At 37.5% G+C, this 20,729-nt stretch overlaps 1 pseudogene; it reads left to right on the top strand.

Annotated features, from left to right (window-relative positions):
* The first annotated feature begins 12,409 nt into the window (after positions 1 to 12,409).
* Positions 12,410 to 13,288, top strand: LOC118839208 (annotated as a pseudogene).
* Positions 13,289 to 20,729: the final 7,441 nt, after the last annotated feature.

The following is a 20,729-nucleotide window of genomic DNA, read 5'->3' as shown; positions in this document are numbered from 1 at the left end:
ACTTTATAATCAGCCCACTGCCAAAAATATAACCTTGTCCCGGGTTGCCTTGCAACACTACCTAATGTCAAAGAACATTATAATTTTATTGTATTTATTTAAATATTCATCCAAACACTTGCTTCTTTGATGAAGTCTCCATTTTTCAAGGGTTTCTTGGAGGTAGAAATCAAAGGTAGGTGATTCTTTAAGTCTGTCACAATTTCAAAGCAGACAACCTGGGAAGAGACAAAAACTCAAATGACTGGTATATCGGTAAGGCAAGATTCATGACCTTGAGGATGACCGTGAACATGCCTGAATGGTTTGGAATCACAAAGTATGAAAAACTCTCTAGGTAGAAGGCAGAGGAAGTGTAACATTCATTTAGACTCCAGAGGATAAAATCCCAAGACCGATAACCCCAATTCAATATAGCAGTAATTATATTCCAAAACCAGTAAGCCCACCTCAATGTAGCAACAAGGAAATTATAACACAGAATTATAGCAAGGAACTATGTCATCCTGTAACCTTTCCCCCTCCTAGGGTCTTCCTGTAAACATCACTCACGAATCCTAACTGTCTGCTTGCCTGTCTTCTCTCCACAGTTCTGAAATCCCTTGCAGTTCTCAGAGTCCTTGCAGTCTCCTAGATTCTCTGGATTCTCATTTTTCCAGTCTCTTGATGCTGTAGATTCTCAGTTCTTTGATCTCTCTGCAACTCTCTTGTCTGCACTCTCTGCTCTGCAGTCTCTCTCCATGATGCTGGCTGACTTAATGTCTTCTTGATATCTGCTTCTCAATTCTCTTTCTCAAATCTGCTGCCCTCAGTTGTGCTGCTCTCATACTCTTGGCTCTCCTTATGTACAGCCCTAGCTGGCATCTGATTGCATAGAACTCAGGTCTCTGATTGGGTGAATTCATGATTGACTAGAACTCAGTGCACATACCATTGGCTCTGATATTAGCAACTCCCCTTAGGCCCTGAGGGCTTCACACCCAAATTGGCTTAGTACCTAGTAAGTAGGGGCTTTAGCCATATTTACAAAGAAAGATATAATCAAGCTTTCCAACCTAGCCCCACCAAAGGCCTATTGAGTGGGCAGGGAAGAACTTTGATCACATTAATAGTACAACTGGTTATTTAGATACTAATTCCAAAGTGCATTTTCTGATACTTAAATCAACATAAGTCCAGAACTGCTATGGCAATTTACACTTTAGAGACATGATCCATCTTGTTTTCACCTGACATTGAATTCCTGGATTTGGATTTTTGAAGTGGCCAAAATCAAAAAGCCATTTAACATCTCAATATAAACTCAGCTACAGCAAATATTCGAAGAAGTCAATGGCTTACCAAATGTCTATAGAATCACTTGAGAAGCAATAGTGTGAGAGACCCATATTTTTCAACAAAATAAGTGGAACAGAAAATGTAATCAACACCTGATCTAATTTGTGGTTGGAGACAGCAGCATGGATAATCTCAAACTGCAAGGAATCTAAAAAATCTTCTTTATCTTTGGGAATTTTTTTCCATATAGACTTTATGTATGATATTTAAGGATTTTGTGACATTTTAAATAATCATTATCACTATTATATTATTGTAAAGCTCTTTCATAGGAAGGGGATAAGATTTAGCCCACTTGCTATCTCTTTTTTTATTTTAAATTTTCTTTTATAGCTTTATTTATATACTACCAACACTTCTAAATTTTATCCTTTCTCTTTCTTCTGTGAGCCATTCCTTTCAAAAGAGAGTAGCAGAGAGAGAGAGAGAGAGAGAGAGAGAGAGAGAAATTTCAACAAAATTAATATGTTGGTTCTTATATTTGCAGTCTTTCATACCCATAGCCCACCAGCTCTTCAAAGAAAGCAAAACATGGCATGCTCTCATTTTGTGATTAAGCTTGATTGTTATAATTACACATTCAGTTTTTGTTGTTCTTCAAATTACAGTGTTGTCATTGTATATATTGCTTTTCTGAATTTGCTTATTTATTACTGTATCAGTTGATCTGTCTTCCCTTCCTTCTTTGATTTCATATTTATCATTTCTTAGGTACATTCCTTCCATTATCTTCTTGTTCCACAATTTATTTAGCCATTTTTCTACCCCTGACTTTTAACATGCCACCACTTTTTTCCCAATCCATTGTGTCAATGAATAACATCATTGATAAAACATATGACCTGCAGCCAAGATGACTTTTGTTCAATTTAGATGAACATCTCACTTTCCTTACTCATGAAATGTCTAAAGTATAGTACTACATTGATTCCCTGAGGAAATGTCTGACATTGCATTGGCAGAAAAAAGAAAGTTAATCACAAATTTAATTTTTTTTTTTATTGCTAACCATTAACCAGATGAGTAGTAGAGTCTGGATATGATCTGAGCTGCAAGATACTACTGGAAAGAATCTTGAGTTGGGAATGTCAAAGCCAGGGTTCTACCTCTAGTTCTACTAGCTAGCCATGTGATGCTCACCAAATCATTTCAAATCTCAAAGTGTTAGTTTCCTCATTTATAAAATTAGGCATTTGAGTTAAATCAACTCTAAGGTCAAACAGGACTCTAGAAACAAAAACAAATATCCCTTTTGGCAGTCTCACTAATTGGATAACTTTGAGCATTATAGAACTGAAAAAATATTTGTTGAATTCATTAGATATTATTCACTCACCAAGAGGTTCATGGTTCATCCAACTCATTCCGACATGTGATCTGTGAAAAGGGCATGAAAGGATATGTTGTATCCACTCATTGGATAGCAACCTGGTCTTCTAATTAAAGGCATTTTTATGGGCACATAACTCAAGTTGATGTTTTGTGAATGTCTTATTTCTCAAGCAATTTGTTCTCTAACTACACTCTCCACACACAGTTGAACACACAGATCAATCTAGATTTTAATTCAGTTAATTATGAGATGTAAGAAAAAGAGTTAAATTGGAGCACGCATGTATGGAAAATTTTGTTGTGAGAAGCAGTAGGTATTTCTAAGCCTTGGTAGATTTTTCAATTAAATCACTCAACAGATATTTAATTGCTTACATTTGGACAGGCATTGTGTTAAGCATTAGGGATATAAAGATAAAAGTGAAATTATTCTTTCAATTAAAGAACTTAAATTAAAATGGAATACTATAGTAGAGAGTCCATTGGATTTGGAGTAATATATCCTGGGCTTGTCTATTTACTATGTCTGTGACATTTTTATTTTGAGTAACTTTTATTAATAGTACTGATAACATTCATTGTCAACCACTTGCTAGAGTTAGACATTCATTCAGCGTTCATGGTTTTCAAAATGGAAATTCTCTGTATTGATCATACACTTGATCATAATTTAGACTATGGGGTTACAAAGTCCAATAGTCTGTTTCAATGTTTTTTTGTTTGAGAGGAAAGGGAGGAACCTATGTCGAGTCCAATCCAAACCAAACTAACAAGTGTTTATTAACTGCGTATTATATGCAAAGCACTGAACTAAACATGGTAGATACAAACAAAATTTTAAAACAGTCCTGGACCTCAAGGAGTTTACATTCTATCTGGAGGATCTACCATGTGAACAAGTACGAATGTACAGGATAATTTGAGCAGGGAGGGTACTGACCATTAAGTAGGATCAGAAAAGGCTTCATGGTAGCAAATCATCTGAGTACTAAAGAAAGCTGGTGGTTTAAGAGGTGGAGAAAGGCAGGGCATTTGACATGGTCAGACTTGTGCAGAGGGAGAAAAATAATATATTAGTGAAGTATGCTGTTGAATTGTTTTTAATCATTTCCAACTCTTTGGGAATCCATTTGGTTATTTTTTGGTTTTTTGTTTTTTTTTTTTTTTGGCAAAGACATTAGAGTAGTTTGCCATTTCCTTCACCAGCTCATTTTACAGATGAGGAACTGAGGCAAACAGGGTTAGGTGACTCAGCCAGGGTCATTCAGCTAGTAATTGTTTGAGGCCAGATAATATTATTGAGGATCTGTTGATGGTTGGGAAAGGCCTCAAGGTTATAGATCTCTGTTTTACTCTAATAGGGCTTGAGGCCTTAGGTCTGCAAGTCTTGAACCTGAAGTCTTCAGCTGAGAGTCAGGAGATCTAATATTTTTGGTTCCAAAGTCTGTAACTTGCTTCCTGTGTGACCTTGGGAAAATTGCCTTCCTTCTCTGAGCCTCTGTTTTCTTTTCTATCAATTTAATTTAAATTTATTTATTTATTTAACATATTTGGTTTTCAGCATTGATTTTCACAACAGTTTGAATTACAAATTTTCTTCCCATTTCTACCCTCCCCCCACTCCAAGATGGCATATATTCTGGTTGCCCTGTTCCCCAGTCAGCCCTCCCCTCTATCACCCCCCTCCCCTCTCATCCCCTTTTCCCTTCCTTTCTTGTAGGGCAAGATAAATTTCTACGCCCCATTGCCTGTGTATCTTATTTTTTAGTTGCATGCAAAAACTTTTTTTGTTTTTGAACATCTGATTTTAAAACTTTGAGTTCCAAATTCTCTCCCCTCTTCCCATCCCACCCACCCTCCCTAAGAAGTTGAGCAATTCAACCTAGGCCACACATGTATCATTATGTATAACCCTTCCACAATACTCATGTTGTGAAAGGCTAACTACATTTTGCTCCTTCCCAACCCATCCCGCTTCATTGAATTTTCTCCCTTGACCCTGTCCCCTTTCCAAAGTGTTTGTTTTGATTACCTCCACCCCCATCTGCCCTCCCCTCCATCATCCCCCTGCCTTTTATTTTTTTTTTATCTTCCTTCCTCTTCTTTCCTGTGGGGTAAGATACCCAACTGAGTATGTATGGTATTCCCCCTCAGGCCAAATCTGATGAGAGCAAGGTTCACTCATTCCCCCCTCACCTGCCCTCTCCCCTCCTCCCATAGAACTGCTTCCTCTTGCCACCTTTATGCAAGATAATCCACCCCATTCTATCTCTCCCTATCTCCCTCTCTCAGTATGTTACTCTCTCATCCCTTAATTTCATTTTATTTCTTTTAGATATCTTCCCTTCATCTTCAACTCACCCTGTGTCTGCTCTCTCTCTTTCACATATATATATATATATATATATAACACACACACACACACATATATATATGTATACACATATACATACACATACATTCATATACACATAGATATATACATACACATTCACTTATATATATACATAAACACACACACACACACACACACACACACACACATATATATATATATATATGCATATTCCCTTCAACTACCCTAATACTGAGGTCTCATGAATCATACACATCATCTTTCCATGTAGGAATGTAAACAAAACAGTTCAACTTTAGTAAGTCCCTTGTAATTTCCGTTTCTTGATTACCTTTTCATGCTTCTCTTGATTCTTGTGTTTGAAAGTCAAACTTTCTATTCAGTTCTGGTCTTTTCACTGAGAAAGCTTGAAAGGCCTCTATTTTATTGAAAATCCATATTTTGCCTTGGAACATGATACTCAGTTTTGCTGGGTAGGTGATTCTAGGTTTTAATCCTAGCTCCATTGACCTCCGGAATATTGCATTCCATGCCCTTGGATCTCTTAATGTAGAAGCTGCCAGATCTTGGGTTATTCTGATTGGGTTTCCACAATATTCAAATTGTTTCTTTCTGGCTGCTTGCAGTATTTTCTCCTTGATCTGGGAGATCTGGAATTTGGCGACAATATTCCTAGGAGATTTCTTTTTGGGATCTATTTGAGGAGGCGATCGATGGATTCTTTCAATTTCTATTTTGCCCTGTGGCTCTAGAATATCAGGGCAGTTCTCCTTGATAATTTCTTGAAAGATGGTATCTAGGCTCTTTTTTTGATCATGGCTTTCAGGTAGTCCAATAATTTTTAAATTATCTCTCCTGGATCTATTTTCCAGGTCAGTGGTTTTTCCAATGAGATACTTCACATTGTCTTCCATTTTTTCATTCCTTTGGTTCTGTTTTATAATATCCTGATTTCTCATAAAGTCACTAGCTTCCACTTGCTCCAATCTAATTTTTAAAGAAGTATTTTCTTCAGTGGTCTTTTGGACCTCCTTTTCCATTTGGCTAATTCTGCCTTTCAAGGCATTCTTCTCATTGGCTTTTTGGAGCTCTTTTGCCATTTGAGTTAGTCTATTTTTTAAGGTGTTGTTTTCTTCAGTGTATTTTTCAGTATTTTTTTGAGTCTCCTTTAGCAAGTCATTGACTTGTTTTTCATGCTTTTCTCGCATCCTTCTCATTTCTCTTCCCAATTTTTCCTCTACTTCTCTAACTTGCTTTTCCAAATCCTTTTTGAGTTCTTCTATGGCCTGGGGCCAGTTCATGTTTTTCTTGGAGGCTTTGGTTGTAGGCTCTATGACTTTGTTGTCTTCTTTAGGCTGTATGTTTTGGTCTTCTTTGTCACCAAAGAAAGAATCCAAAGTCTGAGACTGAATCTGGGCGCGTTTTCGCTGCCTGGCCATATTCCCAACCAACTAACTTGACCCTTGAGTTTTTCAGTGGGGTATGACTGCTTGTAGACTAACGAGTTCTATGTTCCACGTTTGGGGGGGAGGTGCCAGCTCTGTCAGACCCGCACTACTCCTTCCCCAAGAACCCCCAGCCTGGGCTGGGCTTAGATCTTCAGCAGGCTTTTGCACTCCTGCTCTGATCCACCACTTAATTCCTCCCACCAGGTGAGCCTGGGGACAGAAGCAGCAGCAACTGTAGCTGCCCCACCTCTGCTGCCCCTGGGGCTGGAAGCCGAACCGGGAACTCCTTCCACTCCGGCAGCTTTTCCCACTAACCTTCTCCGCAGTCTTTGTTGTTTGTGGGTCGAGGGGTCTGGTAACTGCCGCAGCTCACATATTCAGGGTGCTAGGGGCCCCATCTGCCCGACTCCAAGTTTGGTTGTTCCACACCGCTCAGGCTGGGCTCTGCTCCACTCCGTACCCAGCTCCCAGCTCCCAGCTCCGTGTGGAATAGACCTCACCCAGAGACCATCCAGGCTGTCCTGGGCTGGAGCCCTGCTTCCCTCTGCTGTTCTGTGGGTTCTGCCATTCTAGAATTGGTTCAGAGCCATTTTTTTTATAGGTTTTTGGAGGGACTCTGTACAGAGCTCACTCTAGTCCCTGCTTACCAGCCGCCATCTTGGCTTCGCCTCTATGTCTGTGACATTTGGCAAGTTACAGAATCTCCATAGAACTATTTCTTAATTTGTAAAATGAGGAAACTAGATAATCTCTAAAGTACCATTCAGGTCAAAATACCTGTCATATCTTTCTATGTTTAAAGACACACATGTAATCATGGACTCTGAGTCAAATATCCAAATAATAAATTCATGGTGAGACAATTAAAGATGTAGACCTCATTAGAAATATATCCCCCAAAGATCTATGGTGACATAATGGAGTCAAGATGATTAGGTTTCAAATTCCTCCTCAAAGATTTATTAGTTATATGATGTTGGACAAAGAAATTTACCAAAGATTCCAAAGGCTCACATCTTTAAAACAGAGAAAATAATAGTACCCGATACAGACATTTTGTGAGGAAAAAAAAGAAATAGTGAATGTAAAGTACTATATGAATACAAGATATTGCTACAATTAGAAATTTTAAAAACACAGCAGGAAAAAGCAATTGATTTACACAATGTGAATTCATCATTATGTTGTATAAGGGACATTGTCCTATGGTAGAAAGGAACAGGTACTTTCATACTTCTGACCTTTTTGATTAAGCACAATTCAGGTGAATTGTTCATGGGAAGAAGCGAGAGCTCAGCTTTGTTGTGATGTAATAGCAAAAACTTCTAAGCTATCTGACCATTCAGAAAGCATCCTCCTGCATTGTAATGCTCTGGTTTCCAGAAGCCAATTTCAAAGACCAATAATACAAAACAGGGCCGAAACTGAATATTAGAAAGGCTTTTTAATGCATCCTTTGCATCCTTTGTTTTGGGAGCGAATTCATCACAGATTAAGTGTAGATGAGGTAAGCACCAAAAGCATTACAGTAGCCTAAAAAGGTGACCCTGGAAGTACCAAGTTTAAATTTGCCTTATTTCACTCAGAAACATCACACAGCCAGAAACTTTCTTTTTCAAAATGAATTTGTTATTTTTTTTTTACTTTTAAGATTTAAAAAAAAATTTTTGAGTTCCAAATTCTGTCCTTCTCTCCTTCCCCTCCACTACAGATTGAGAAAGCAAGAAATATATTATCAATTATACATGTGAAATCATGCAAAACATATTTCTATATTAGAGACATTGCACAAAATAAAGCAGGAAAAAATGAAAAATAACAGTACATTCTTCACTCAGACTTTCTAAATTGTCTCTCTGGAGGAGGATAGAATTTTTTACCACAAATGCTTTGGAATTATCTTGGATCATTGTATAGGTCAGAATATCTAAGTCATGGGGGCAGAGCCAAGATGGCAGCTGGAGAACAGGGACTCACTTAAGCTCTCCCCCAAATAACTCCAAACACCTGTAAAAAATGACACTAAAAAATTCTAGAGCTGCAGAACCCACAAATGACAGAAGGAAACAAACCTCCAGCTCAAGATGGCCCGCATGGTTGCTAGGAAAGGTCTATCTCACCGTACTGGGAGCAGAGCACAGCCCAGCACAGGACAGACCAAGCTGGGAGCAGAATGGTCTGAGCAGCCCTCAGCACCCTGAATCACTGAGCTGTGGCATTTACTAGACTTCTCAACCAACAAATGTCAAAGACAATGGAGCATGTCAGTGGGAAAACTGCTGGATGTTGGTGAGAGAAGTATGCAGTCTAGCCCCAGCCCTAGGGATGGCAGGCCACAGCAGCAGTAACAGCAGCAGCTGCTTCCAGAGCTCCAGGACAGCTGCTTCATGAGCCCCTGGCGCACATGGTGGGAGGACTCAAGCTTCATATCAGAGAGGGAGTGCAGGGATTGCTTTGCTGGTACAGAGGCAGGGTTGTCTTGCCTTGCCCTGCTTGCATTTGGGTTGCAGTTCTGGTTGGTGGTTCTTGGGGGAGGAGGAGTGCTGCTGTGGCAGAGGTTTCAGGGACTGTGACCTTGAAGTAGCATTGAAAACATCAGCACAAAACCCTAAAGCTTGAGACAAAGCACTCTCCACTCTGAAAGCAGTCATACCCTGACAAAAACCTCAAAAGTCAAGCAATTGGCTGGGGAGATGAGCAAATAGCATAAAAGGACTCAGACTATAGAATCTTTTTCTGGTGACAAAGTATATCAAAACATACAGCCAGAAGAACTCAACAAAGTCAAAGATTCTACATCAAAAGCCTCCAAGGAAAATATGAATTGGTCTCAGTCCATGGAAGAGCTTAAAAAGGATTTGGAAAAGCAAGTAAGAGAAGTAGAGGACAAATTGGGAAGACAAATGAGAGGGATGCAAGGAAATCATGAAAAACATGTCAATGGCTTTCTAAAGGAGACTCAAAAAATACTGAAGAAAATAACACCTTAAAAATAGAATAACCCAAATGGCAAAAGAGCTCCAAAAAACCAATGAGGAGAAGAGTGCCTTAAAAGTCAGAATTAGTCAAATGGAAAAGGAGGTCCAAAAGTCCACTGAAGAAAGTGATACCTTAAAAATTATAATGGAGCAAGTAGAAGCTACTGACTTTATGAGAAATCAAGGAATTACAAGACAGAACCAAAAGAATGAAAAAATGGAAGACAATGTGAAATATCTCATTGGAAAAAATAGATCCAAGAGAGATAATTTAAAAATTATTGCACTACCTGAAAGCCATGATCCTAGACATCATCTTTCAAGAAATTATCAAGGAGAACTGCCCTGACATTCTAGAAGCTGAGGATAAAATAGATATGGAAAGAATCCACTGACAGCCTCTTTAGAAAGATCCCCAAAATAAAACTTCTAGGAATATTGTCGCCAAATTCCTGACTTCCCAGATCAAGGAGAAAATATTGCAAACAACCAGAAAGAAACAATTTGAGTATTGTGTAAATACAATCAGGATAACACAAAATCTAGCAGCCTGTACATTAAGGAATCAGAGGGCTTGGAATATGACATTCCAGAAGTCAAAGGAGCTAGGATTAAAACCAAGAATCACCTACCCAGCAAAACTTAGCATAATACTCCAGGGCAAAATATGGATTTGCAATAAAATAGAGGACTTTCAAGCTTTCTCAATGAAAAGACCAGAGCTGAATAGAATATTTTACTTTAAAATACAAGAATCAAGGTAAACAGGAAAGAGAAATCATAGGGGACTTACTAAAGTTGATTTTTTTGTTTACATTCCTACATGGAAAGATTATATTTGTAACTCATGAGACCTTTCTTAGTATTAGAGTAGTTGAAGGGTATATAGGAATAGATAGAATGTGGTAAATTAGCTCACATAAAAGTGGCAAGAATACCTAAGTCATTCACAGTTGATCATGATACAATATTGCTGTTACTATGTAGTATGTTGTCCTGATTCTGCTCACTAGACTTTGCATTAGTTCCTATAAGTCTTCCCAGGTTTTTCTGAAACCATCCTGCTCATCATTTCTTATAGCATACCTTTTTGTGATTCCTTCACAATCATAAACCACAACTTGTGCAGTCATTCCCCATTTGATGGGTATCCCCTTGATTTCCAGTTCTTTGCCACCACAAAAAAACTACTTTAATATTTTTTAACAAATATGTCTGTTATCTTTTTCATTTGTCTCTTTGTGATGCCAATATAATAGTGATATTGGGTCAAAGGATATGCACAGCTTTATAGCCCTTTGGAAATATTTCCAATCTGTTGTCAGAATGGTTTGACTACTTCATAACTCAAGCAATAGTGAATTAGTGTCCCTATTTTTCTACATCTCAATGTGAATTCATCATTTCTGATATAACACAGCTATGAGTTGATTATAATAGGAAAATTGGAAAAAATAAACAGTGAGAAAGAGGGGTGCAGAGGGATACGGGGGAAGGGAGAGGAAGAATGAGGAAAATTATCTCACATAAAAGGGGGATGCAAGGATGATTTTTTTTACAGTGGAAGGGAAGATGAGTAAGTTCTGGGTAATGCTTGAATTTTACTCTTATTTGAATTGCTTCAAACATTCTTAGGGAGGGTGGGTAGGAAGGGAAGAGGGCAGAGAATTTGGAACTCACACTTTTAAAAACAGATGTTCAAAAACAAAAAAAGAAAGTTTTTGCATGCAACTAGAAAGTAAGATATACAGGCAATGGCACATAGAAATTTATCTTGCCCTACAAGAAAGGAAGGGAAAAGGGGATGGGAGGGGATTGGGGTAACAGAAGGGAGGGCTGACTGGGGAACACAGCAACCAGAATATACGCCATCTTGGAGTTGGGGGGAAGGTAGAAATGGGGAGAAAATTTGTAATTCAAACTCTTGTGAAAATCAATGCTGAAAACTAAATATATTAAATAAATTAAATTTAAAAAAAATTAAATTAAATTAAATTAAAAATAAAATTAGAAATAAGAGAAGAACACTCAGAGAGTTCAGCCTTAATGGCACTTTTCTCACCCCTCTTGACACCCTATTGAGGTTGGAGGAGGAAGGTGTGGCCTGGGAGATAGGTGCCACACCCTGAGTGTAGCAGCCTGAGGATGGTAGGAATGGGCCTATGGCCCAAGGCATGGGCACTGTTAAAGTACTGTAAAATGGTAGTCGCCAGGACAGTCATCTCTACCAGAATGGGGAGGGAGTGACCACTCCAAAGAAGAGCACTCCTGGATGTTGGAGACCTTGGGTAAAGCTCTGTTTGCCATAGCCTAGTTATGGCTCTATTCTTAGCAACATATTCTTTCACTATACCGTGCTGCCTAGAAATTATTATTTATCAGAGTCACTGGAAGGGTTATAGGAAAATGGGGGTAATGGTGGGAGGGGGTGGAGTAGGTATAAAGCATATCATATTCACTGGATAGTGGGAATGAGGAAAGGAATAAACATTTATTAAGCACCTACAAAAAATAAAAAGAGGAGTCACTATTAAAAAAAGGATTAAAATCATTGCATCTAAAAAAAAAAGAATTGGTTCAAGCACAGAATAACATACATTCAGTTGAGTATAGAAATCTATTTAACCCAATAGGGAAGTGGAAGGTAAAGGGAATAACTGAAAGGAGGTAATAGAAGGGAGAGTGGATTAAGAGAGATGGTGATCAGAAGCAAAACAGAAATTGGACAAGGGACAGGGTAAGAAGAGAGGGAGAAGGATAAACAGAAGATAAAAAAGTATAGAAAGAAATAGACATGGCATAATTGTTAATATGAATATGATGAACTCATCCATAAAATAGAAACAGATATCAGAACAGATTAGAAACAAAAATCTGCTTTCCGTGCTGCCTCAAAGAGGGTTCCCTATGGTGTTGTTCTCGGTTTCTGCCATAACTTTTAAAGGGAAACTTTCACAATGTCTGGAGCCCTGGATGTCTTGCAGATGAAGAAGGAGGATGTCCTCAAATTCCTTGCTGCAGGAACCCATTTGGGTGCCACCAATTTGGACTTCCAAATGGAAGAGTATATGTACAAAAGAAAGAGTGGTGGCATCTATATTAGAAGAGAACTTGGGAAAAGCTTCTGCTAGCAGCTCGTGCCGTTGTTGCCATTCGAAACCCAGCTGATGTTAGTGTCATCTCATCCAGGAACGCTGGGCAGTGAGCTGTTCTGAAATTTGCTCCTGCCACTGGCACCGCACCTATTGCTGGATGTTTCACACCAGCTCCTTCACTAACCAGATCCATGCAGCTTTCAAGGAGCCTCACCTCTTGGTGGTCACTGATCCTCGGGTAGATCACCAGCCTCTGACTGAAGCATCATATGTTAACCTCCCAACCATTGCACTGTGCAACACAGACTCTCCACTTCACTATGTGGATATTGCCATTCTGTGTAACAACAAGGGGGCTCACTCAGTGGGTCTGATGTGGAGGATGCTGGCCTGTGAAGTCCAGTGTATGCATGGTACCATCTCTCGTGAACACCCATGGGAGTTTATGCCTGATCTTTACTTCTGCAGGGATCCAGAGGAGATTGAAAAGACAAGCAGGCCACAGCTGAGAAGGCAATGACAAAGGAAGAGTTTCAGGGTGAATGGACTGCACCCTCCCCAGAATTCACTGCTACTCAACCAGAAGGGGCAGATTGGTCTGAGAGAGTACAGGTGCCATCTGTGCCCATTCAGCAGTTCCCCACCGAAGATTGGAGTGCTTAGCTGGCTACTGAGGACTGGTCTGTGGCTCCTACTGCTCAGGCCACTGAGTGTGTAGGAACTATCAGAGAGTGGTCTTAAGTTTTGCCCCAGATATTCTAATCGGGTTGGAAAAATGCTGATGGAAAATAAACATTGGTTTCTTTAAAAAAAGAAACCAAAATTCAAGAATATGTTGTTTACAAGAAACACAACTGAAACAGAAACACACACAGAAAGTTAAAATAAGGGGCTAGAGTAGAATCTATTATGCTTCAGATGAAGTGAAAAAAGGGATAAAGCATAAGCAAAAACAGACCTAATTAAAAGAGATAAGCAGGGAAGTTACATTTTCCTGAAAGGTACTAGAAATAATGAAATAATATTAATACTAAACATGTAAGCACCAAATGTCATAGCATCAAAATTATAAAAGAAAATGTTAAATAAATAACATGAGGAAATAGTCGGAGACATCAACCTTCCCATTGCAGCATTAGGTATATCTAACTATAAAATAAGTAAGAAAAAAAATTAAGATGAATAGAATCAAGAAAGCCATTAGTATTCTAGGCTAGTATAATAGTATTCTAGTAGTTCCAGGGTTATTCCAATGGCATTACTTCTTTGGACAGGGATTCCTAGTGGTATAAACCAGCACCTTGTTAATGAAATTGTGAAAGTTATTAAATGAAAAGGCCACATTGCTTCATAGACTGGGTTCAAAGAGACATCAGAGGCCTTTTAGTTCAACCATCATTTTACAAATGAACGAATTGAGGTCCAAAGAGGTTGACTTTTTAGGATCACAGATTTAAAACTGCAAGAGACCTTGCAATCCAAATTCTTCACTTTATAGATGAAGAAACTGAGATTCAGATTAAATGACTTGCACAAGGTCACATAGCTGCGGTCACCTATCTGAGGCAGGATTTGAACCTAGGTTATTCTCATGCCCAAGTCCAGTAAGCTATATATACACCACTTTACCTAATTTACACAGGTCTTCAGTGGCAGACACAGAACTCAATTCCAGGTCCTCCGAGTCTAAATACTTTGTGTTTTCTATTGTGTAATGTTTTGTCTGCACTCCCAGTTAATCTTCTAGCCATATCAACTGAGTGATGATGATAATCTCAAAGAATGTATGAATGTTTCAATATTATTGGTAGAAGACCTTGAAGAAAATCTTGTAGAAGTGATCTCTACTGATTGTGGTTGTTATTCTGCCTCCTTTGTTCTTGAAGGGTGATATCCTGATTTGTGTGTAAATTGGATTTAAGTGAGGCAGAGATACACAAAGTCATCAGCTTCACTCTCTCCTCCAGAATTATTTGAGTCCATTGGCAAGACAAGTTTCATGACAACTGATGATGGCCCAGGATACAGTGGGTGACCTTGGAATTTTAAAATTAAGACCTTTTCAAGGTCTCAGTTTGTCTGCCAATTCAATGACTAAGGGCTAGCTAGGTAGCTGGCCTAGTTTATCATCACAAAAGTATCAGTCCCTCAGTGGAAGACCGTAAGAGTTTCTGGCGAGAACAGAAAATAATTGCTATTTACAGTCATTCTAAGCCATCAAAAAACAAGCAATGAGCAACCAGGGCTTAGGCTATTGGCCATTCAATGAAAGCCAGAGTGATTTGAGTTTAAAGGCATAGTCAGGTAGAGATTTTTTAAAGCCTGTTTTTTCAGAGCTGTGTTTCAAGAAATTATGAATGGAAAAAGCCCAGACAAAGAGTAAGCTGTTCCAGCTTTTCGCAAATAAATAATAACAAAATAAATAAATAAATAAATGGAAAATATCTCTGTGACCCTGTGCAACCCATTTAAATTATCTCAATCTCAATTTCTTCATATATAAAACCTCTTTCAACCTCAGTTTGCTCATTCATAAAGTGAGGGGGTTGAACTGAATGACATCTGATGTCTCTTTGAACTCAGCCTTTTCATTTAATAATTTACTCTCACCATCTCTACAAGGCAGTACAAATTTTACTAAGGAAGGTGATGGTTTACACCACTAGGAATCCTTGTCCAAGCAGTAATGCCATTGGAATAACCTTAGAATAATACTAAAATATTATTATACTAGCCTAGAATACTACTGGTTTTCTTAATTCTATTTGTCTCCTTAATTTTATTCTTATTTATTTTATGGTTGGATATGACTAATTCTGAGAGGAGAAAGTTGAGGTCCCCCACTAGTATAATTTCCATAGTCAATATTTATTGTGTTTCCTGTATTCAGAGCATTGTGCTAGTTTCTGGATGAGTAAGAAAGATTTAACATATTTTCTAGCATAGATGCTGTATTAACAACAGACAAGGAACATTTCAATATGGCACTTTATGGCTATAGCAGAAGACCTTGCAAAATCTCATCTTTCTGCATCACAAAACTGTCAAAACTTTAAAGGACTAACCCTCAACAAGAAAATTGATCAAATAAATTCTACTCGCAGTATACCGCCATATATACTATTACTATGGATGAATGACTTGGACACTGACTGCTCAAGTGGTATGAACCAATGAATTCCCATTCATGAGAAATTTGAGGCAAGTTGTCACCTCTAACAGTAGCAGTCCATTACTGAGACCAGGTGGATAGGTATGGCTTACCATGACTTGGCTTCAAGTCCTGTTGATGATTACACTTTACTGAAAAGAATGAATTATGCTGTTTTCTTTTCATTGATTGGATTCTTCTTTTGGCTTTTTTAATTCTGTGTTTAACTCTTAATTTAACTTTTACTTTTATTTAGTGTTTACCCTCAAACATAATCCCTACTTAGCCACAGACCTATTAAATTCGATATTTTGTACACCAAATATTTATCTCCTAGCCCTTTTCTGATGCTGTTTTAATAAGTCAGCACTGATCAGACTACCATCTTGTATGGACCTTATCTTTATCTCTGTCTTCTTTTAAATTGTTGTTTTTACTAACCTGTATTCTACTACTTCCCTGGAAAATATCCCAGTTTCTGATTTTCATCTAATCTGCTACTACTTGGCAAGTACCAGACACATACCACACTCAAGATACACATAGCTTCAAAGGACTCCCAGCTACACTAGACCATGGACTGCTTCCTGGGCAAGGAAAAGTCAATCAATGATCCTTATTCTAAATATACAAATCTGACCTCAGGTCACATTGTTTGTTTATGTTGTTATTGGTTTTGTTTGTTTCTTTTAGTTTTGCTTGCTTTTACTTGTATTAATGCCTTAGATCCTCTGGCAGATTTAAAATTGCCTGAGAGAATGGACTATATCTGATGGGTTTTTTTTTCTAATTTTGTAAGTTTTGACTTAATTGGAGTGTTCAGTACAGTGATGAACATATCTAGGATATTTAATGTAATCCTAAAACAAATAATGAATAAATTCTCTAATAGATCAGTTGTAGAAGTTGAAATTATGGAAACCTTTAGAGGAAGTGATCATTCCATCTTAGATTAAAAAGATATAATTTTACAACCACCCTGGATTTGGGGCAAGTATATTTTGAAAACGTCAGAAAAATATTAGCTGAATAAGATCTTATTGCCCAAATTCTACAGGAAAAGTTAGTCTAAGAGGAATGGGATATCTACAAGAGCAAAATTCTGATGACTGATAATTTCAACAAAGGACAGGGAGGTTGGAGGAAGCTATAGTTTCAGTGACAAATATCAAGATGCATAGAATTTCTCAACCAACTTGATATTAAAGAGGCATGTGATGATAAGAGCAGAGTTTTATATAGCACTTTAAGGTTTACAGAGCACTAAATGGATATTTTCTGATTTTATACAAATAATAATTCTTTGAAGTTGATACTATTACTGTCCCCACTTTACAAATGTGTAAACTTAGACCAAAAGAGTTAAATGAATTGCCCAGGTTTACATATTGAATTAGGATTTAGACACAGATTTTCTTGACTTCACATCACTTATGCCCCACAGCAAGCTTCCTCTCAAAAGATAGAATTAAATCAAGATAACAAAAATAAATTTAAAAGGAGGGATATGGCTCTATAAGAAAAATGTCAGAGACTTCAAGAGCTCAGAGGAAGCTGAAGCTGGTAATGATTGCTGTGGACAACCAAAATGCCTTTCAAAAGCTATATCAAGAGCAAGAAAAAGATGAAAGAAGGACTAGGATTATTTCTTGAGATAAATGGGACAATGTTGATAGATTGGAAAAGGCAGAGCTATTCAACCTGTTATGCTTTATTTCTCCAAAAGAAAATTATTTTTGTACCAGGAAGGACGGAGCAAAAATAGGTCATGGCAATTTGAAACTCATGGTAAGTGCAGAGATGATATGAGAGCATGAACATCAACGAGTTCAAGTCACTGGGTACTAGTGAACTGCTTTCTGGGATACAGAAGAACTTTAACATATAATTGCTGAGAGGTTGTCATTGATCTTTGATGAAATATGAAGAAATTAGAGACAGACTTCAGAAGCAGAGGCAAGAAAATATTTATTTGATTTTCCAAGCAGAGAAGTAGGTGGATTTGCTGAGCATATTTAGTAAGATTAATTTCAATCCTTGAAAAAAAATATGGGCTTAATCAAGAAAACTAATATAATAACAAACTGCAATTTCTTTTTGATAGATATTAGACTTGTAGACATAGTGCCCTCAAAATTTAGTAGGTAATTTGGCAAATAAAAGCAGTATACTATCCTTATGAGCAATATGAAAGATGTGAATTATATAATATTACAAATAAATAACATTAATTTTGGCAAATTAACTGGAACTAAAGAGAATTGATTAGTGGAGCAACATTAACCTGGATGGAAGTATGTGTAATAGAGAATTTTTTTTAATCTGCAAATGAGGAAATTCATAATATGCTTGTCAAATTTTAAGATTACGTAATCTTAATTACATAATCAAGGTAGGGATAATTGACATATTGGATAACAGAATGAGTATTCTAAATGACTTTGATAGGTTCCAGAGGTGGGGAAGCTAAGGCCTCCAGGCCACATGTTCCCCACCCCTGTAAGTGACTATTGGATTATTTAATCATATTGCTATGACATTTAGTGGTGATAAATCCAACATGCCTTTTCCAAAATATTTCCATTTGGCTCTTAGAGACCCAAAAGTACAACTCTAGTTTGATAAATATATTTAGATCAAGGCCTCAATTCACAGCAATTAAATACCTCTGAGGATAATGAAAGAATGAGTCAGAGATGCAAAGATATGTCATGATATAGATCCTCTGAATTAGCTATAAATCCATATGAGAATATCATTATTCATGTGATAAATTTGCTCAGTTCTTGGTGCATTATTTGCAAGAAGCATTTTATTATTTTCCAGAATGGAATTTTACAATGTTGTTTGTAACTACGTTGTGATCATACAAAAATACACACACATAAACATATGTGTATATGAGTATATACATATATACATACACATGCATATACCTATGTAAATATGTGTGTATATACATAGGCAGATATATATGTATGTATGTATGTATGTATGTGTGTATGTATGTGTGTATGTATGTATGTATGTAGTTTGGGCCTCTATGTGCACTTGAAATTGGATCCCTCTTGTTTCTTTCTGTGAATTTTTTTTATCCATACGCTCAGTACTTCTTCATGGAAGTTGAAGTTTCTTGGACCATTTCCTAAAATCTCTGTATTACAACATCAGACGTACTTGAGTGAGAATTCTCCCACCCCTTAAAATTCATTGCCTTTGTCTGTGCAACGCATTGCCCTGGTATGGAAGGTATAAGACTCTGCCAATCTGGGAAATTGAACATGAGAAATGACAGATCTCTGGCAAAGCAGAGTTTATGAAGTCTGAGGAGAACCTTGCCCCATAATCATTAATGACCCCATTTGCATTTCTTATCCTGTTATTTCCTAAAGTCCATCACACTCCAAACCCAGATATTTGGTATCTCAAATCAGTCACTTGTAAGGGTTGCTCTCATGCTCCTACTCCCAGGTTTCCCATAATATGTCTCCTGGTCTGTGAATTAAAAGTGAGACAATAAAAGCCTATTGCTTTATGCTTTAACTGGTCTTATTCTTTTGTAGAAGCCACCTTTAAGCTCATAAAATGACCTACAACAGTCATCAATCCACTGTTTCAGCCTGCTTAGAAACCTTGCCCTTTACTATTCCATATCTCCAAAGTTCTTGGGAGAGGGTTGGGAAGGGGTCTCCTTTGGCAACTTTCTCAAGACAAAGAGGAAGAGGAAAATGCTTCATTTTTCTGAACTATTTTTCTCTGTGGTTCTATTGGGGTACCTTAGAATGCCAAACTTTGGGATAGACAGCCAAGTGAATTTCCTAATGGACATTCATTGTATTACATGGGAAATGCCAGGGAACAGAGCTGGTTAAGTAGATAACTATTCACATATGAGTGGAAATGAACTTAATCTACTCAGTAACTTCTAATCTCCAAAAATACAGGCTATAACAAAATGACTTTTGGGGAAATATAATGCCCTAAATTCCATATCTGAAAATTTCTCCAATTCCTGTGAGTAATCCAAACCAGATGCAGGCCAACCTGACCCTGGTTGTGTAATGTTTCCACTAAGACATCCTGAGAGCTGAATGATTTTCTTTTAACTATGAGAATCAGAAAGACTGGAGGGACCTGAAGCATAAAAATGTGTGTCCTTGAGAGAATGCATTAATTAATGATGGCAAAGCAATCTCAGTGTAAAATACTGCATTATTTTTAAAGTGTTATTATAATTGAATTACATGTTCTGTGGGGGATAAAAAAGGAACTAACTCTCTCAATGTACAATTAATCATTATCTATGTATTGCTTCTGTGTGATCAACCCTATAGCATGTAATAAATGTGAGATGATTATGACTGACAATATTTTTCTGCCAGCAGCCTCAGGACTATCTTGTGTGATTAGAGTAGAAAAGGGGAAGGTGGGTAATTCTTATGTTTATTTTATTTTATTTTATTTTAGCAGTGTGGCATAATAGAAAAAGCGTCAAATATAGAGTGTGAACTAGGTTCAAGTACTGTCTTAAACACTATTCTGCTGTAGTCCTAAGTCATTTCCTCTTTGTGGATCTCAGTTTCCTCATCTGTGAATTGAGGACATCTGTAAAAATTAGTCTCCATGTTTTCTAGCATTCTTTCTAGCTGCATTTTATGTGTCCATACTTCTATATTTTACATTATTTTTTTCTCTGCTGACAAGCAGATCTGGCCTTGGTGCCATACTACCTGAGTCTAAAACTCATCTCTGAAACACACTGGCTATGTAACCCTGGACATATCTCAACCTCTTGGTGGTGTAAGCAAGTCTTTAAAACCGTCAGTTGTATATAGAAGATGCCATCTCTCATTGGTGGTAGGAACTTCCTCATCTAGAAGGCCTATCAGTGAAATTATAGGTCCAGTCTTTCTCTCTAAGGCTATTGCAACATTAGAAAATGGGGAACAAACTACTGAGATTCCATTTAATGGAAAAACACTGTACAATTTCTCTGTTCTTCACTCAACCAAATAGCTGTGGATTTAGTGT

The sequence above is a fragment of the Trichosurus vulpecula genome, chromosome 2 (assembly GCF_011100635.1).
Source record: "Trichosurus vulpecula isolate mTriVul1 chromosome 2, mTriVul1.pri, whole genome shotgun sequence".
Taxonomy (NCBI): domain Eukaryota; kingdom Metazoa; phylum Chordata; class Mammalia; order Diprotodontia; family Phalangeridae; genus Trichosurus; species Trichosurus vulpecula.
The sequence above is the reverse complement of the archived record's forward strand: the minus strand, read 5'-3'. Positions and strand labels throughout refer to the sequence as shown.